Source organism: Nyctereutes procyonoides, unplaced genomic scaffold (genome assembly GCF_905146905.1).
Source record: "Nyctereutes procyonoides isolate TBG_1078 unplaced genomic scaffold, NYPRO_anot_genome, whole genome shotgun sequence".
Classification (NCBI taxonomy): Eukaryota; Metazoa; Chordata; class Mammalia; order Carnivora; family Canidae; genus Nyctereutes; species Nyctereutes procyonoides.
Genome location: NW_026575121.1, coordinates 23639327 through 23641773, shown reverse-complemented (window position 1 = coordinate 23641773; position 2447 = coordinate 23639327). Strand labels below are relative to the sequence as shown.

Sequence of the window (2447 nt, the reverse complement as noted above, 5' to 3'; positions counted from 1 at the left end):
ACCTGAGCCAAAGGTAAATGCTTAACCAACTGAGCCACCCAGGCACCCCAAGAAGAGAACCTGTTTTATTCACAGCTGCATCCCCACACAAAGAAGACAATACCTGTCAATTGATTGAGATTCATTAAATAAAGCACAAAGGATTGTAAAAACCCTGGAGAAAGGGGAGAGAGAATATCCAGTTTCTCTCAACCAACTTATTCCATAATGCTAGAAACAAAGGTCCTAGAAACTCTAACATTTTTATCTTGTTACCTCTTGATATGAATAGATTTCTCCATCCTAGATGAATTTTAGAAAATTTCTGGAGAAAGGCTATATGATTATTCTCACTGTGATCACATACCTCAATGTCTAGATGAATTATTAAAAATGGCAAATTTAATATACTGTGCTGGAGCCTGCTGGTGCCAGTTGATAGCAGTTTTCTTCTCCCTTTGAGCACTCCACTAACTAGATTTCACAAAGCCCTAGCTTTGAGATAGTTCTTGTGTATGAAATATGTGTAGAAGTGATCTGTATCAGCTGAGGTGGATGAGAGGGGAGTGCTTATCTTATTCTCTTTACCCTGCTGACAGCCAGATAGAAGACACAACTCTTAGAGGAGTCAGAGGTCAGAGGGTGTAGTGAGTTAGCTAATGGAAGGAAATTGGACACTAGAATAATTGCATGAAGGTGACCCATTGATCTTTAGTCAACTGTATCTTCAGTTAAAAAATATACTTTTATTGTGATAATCTACTGAAACTCTAGTTTTGTTTGTTTGTTATGTATGTTATTGTTTCTGCCTCTACAAAAAATATGTATACTTCCATTTTTCAATTTTCTAATGAAAGTCTAAGGTTTTGTTTTTTTTGTTTTGTTTTGTTTTGTTTGTTTTTTCTTTTTCCCTTTCACAATGAAGAATGCAGCCAGAAGGTACTGGCTGAGGATCCTCACAAGAACATGATTAGTGCTGGTGCCTTGGTTTCAGATTTCCAGACTCCAGAACTCATATCCACATTTCAGTTTCTGTGCCTATAAATATTTTTAATTCATCATGGATTGCCTTTCATTAGAAGAAATTCAGCTGAGGGCTCACCAGGTTACTCATGAGTCTCTGGAAAATAAAAGAGAATCCTGGGTTTAACCATTGAGTCTCAAGATATTAGAGTCAATACTAACACTATACTCAATGAAAAAGGGGTGAAAATAAATCCTATAGAAGAAGACATGGGCCAAATAAGTAGAGACATGAGAGAGGCAGAGAAAACTTTAGCAGAACTTAACAAGTGCTGTGGCCTTTGTGTCTGCCCATGTAATAGGATAAAGAGCTTTGATGCTGGTAAGGCTTATAAGGCAACATAGGGAGACAACTCTTCTAGCAAATATTTAAGTAGCCAGGCCATGTGACAAGTCATCAGCTTCAGCAAGCAACCACAGGAACTATCAATGGCAGATACATTAAACATATAGTCAGTGATATGGAAAAGATGAAATGGAAGAGAACCTGACTCAAGTGAGCAATATCCTAGAGGGGAAAAAAAAAAAGGCCTTTGACCTGGACAATGAGATTAAGGCCCCAAATCAACAAATAGACCAGATCCCAGAAAAGACTTGCTACCAACAAGGATCATATTAACATTCTCAGTGTCAGAACAAAGAAACTAATTGACAGCAGGATCTACTATACTTTATCATTTACTCACTTTCCTAGCTCCACTTTCAAGTCATTACCTTTTCAGAGTTTGAAATTTTGGTTCTATACTCTTCTAATTGGGAGATAATATGAAAGAAAGGTTAGGAGTGATAGTCTCTGTATGGATTTTTTTGTATATTTCTATGTATTTTTTGTTTTTAAATTTAATTTAAATTTAATTAAATAACATATAGTATATTATTAGTTTCAGAAGGAGAGTTCAGTAATTTACCAGTTACATATGACAGTGCTCAGGGCAGCCCAGGTGGCTCAGCAGTCTAGCACTGCCTTCGGCCCAGGTCATGATCCTGGAGACTAGGGATCGAGTCCCACTTTGGGCCCCCTACACGAAGCCTGCTTCTCCCTCTGCCTGTGTCTCTGCCTCTCTCACTCTCTCTCTGTGTGTGTGTCTCTCATGAATAAATGGATAAAATCTTAAAAAAAAAAAGACAGTGCTCATTCTATCAGCTGCCCTCTTTAATGCCCATTACCCAGTTACCCCATCCACACCCCCTCTAGCAACCATCAGTTTGTTTACTAGAGTTAAGAGTCGCATATGATTTGTGATTCTCTCCAATTTTGTCTTATTTTTCCCTCCCTTCCCTATGATCCTTTGTGTTGTTTCTTAAATTGTAAATATGAGTGAAATCACATGATAATTTTTCTTCTCTGACTGACTCACTTCACTTAGCATAATATCCTCTAGTTTCATCTACATTGTTGCAAATGGTAAGATTTCATTTTCTTTTTAATGTCTGAATAATATTCC

General features: G+C 37.4%; 1 pseudogene; it reads left to right on the top strand.

The window, feature by feature from the left end:
* The first annotated feature begins 1039 nt into the window (after positions 1-1039).
* On the top strand, positions 1040-1766 carry LOC129516452 (synaptosomal-associated protein 23-like; annotated as a pseudogene).
* Positions 1767-2447: the final 681 nt, after the last annotated feature.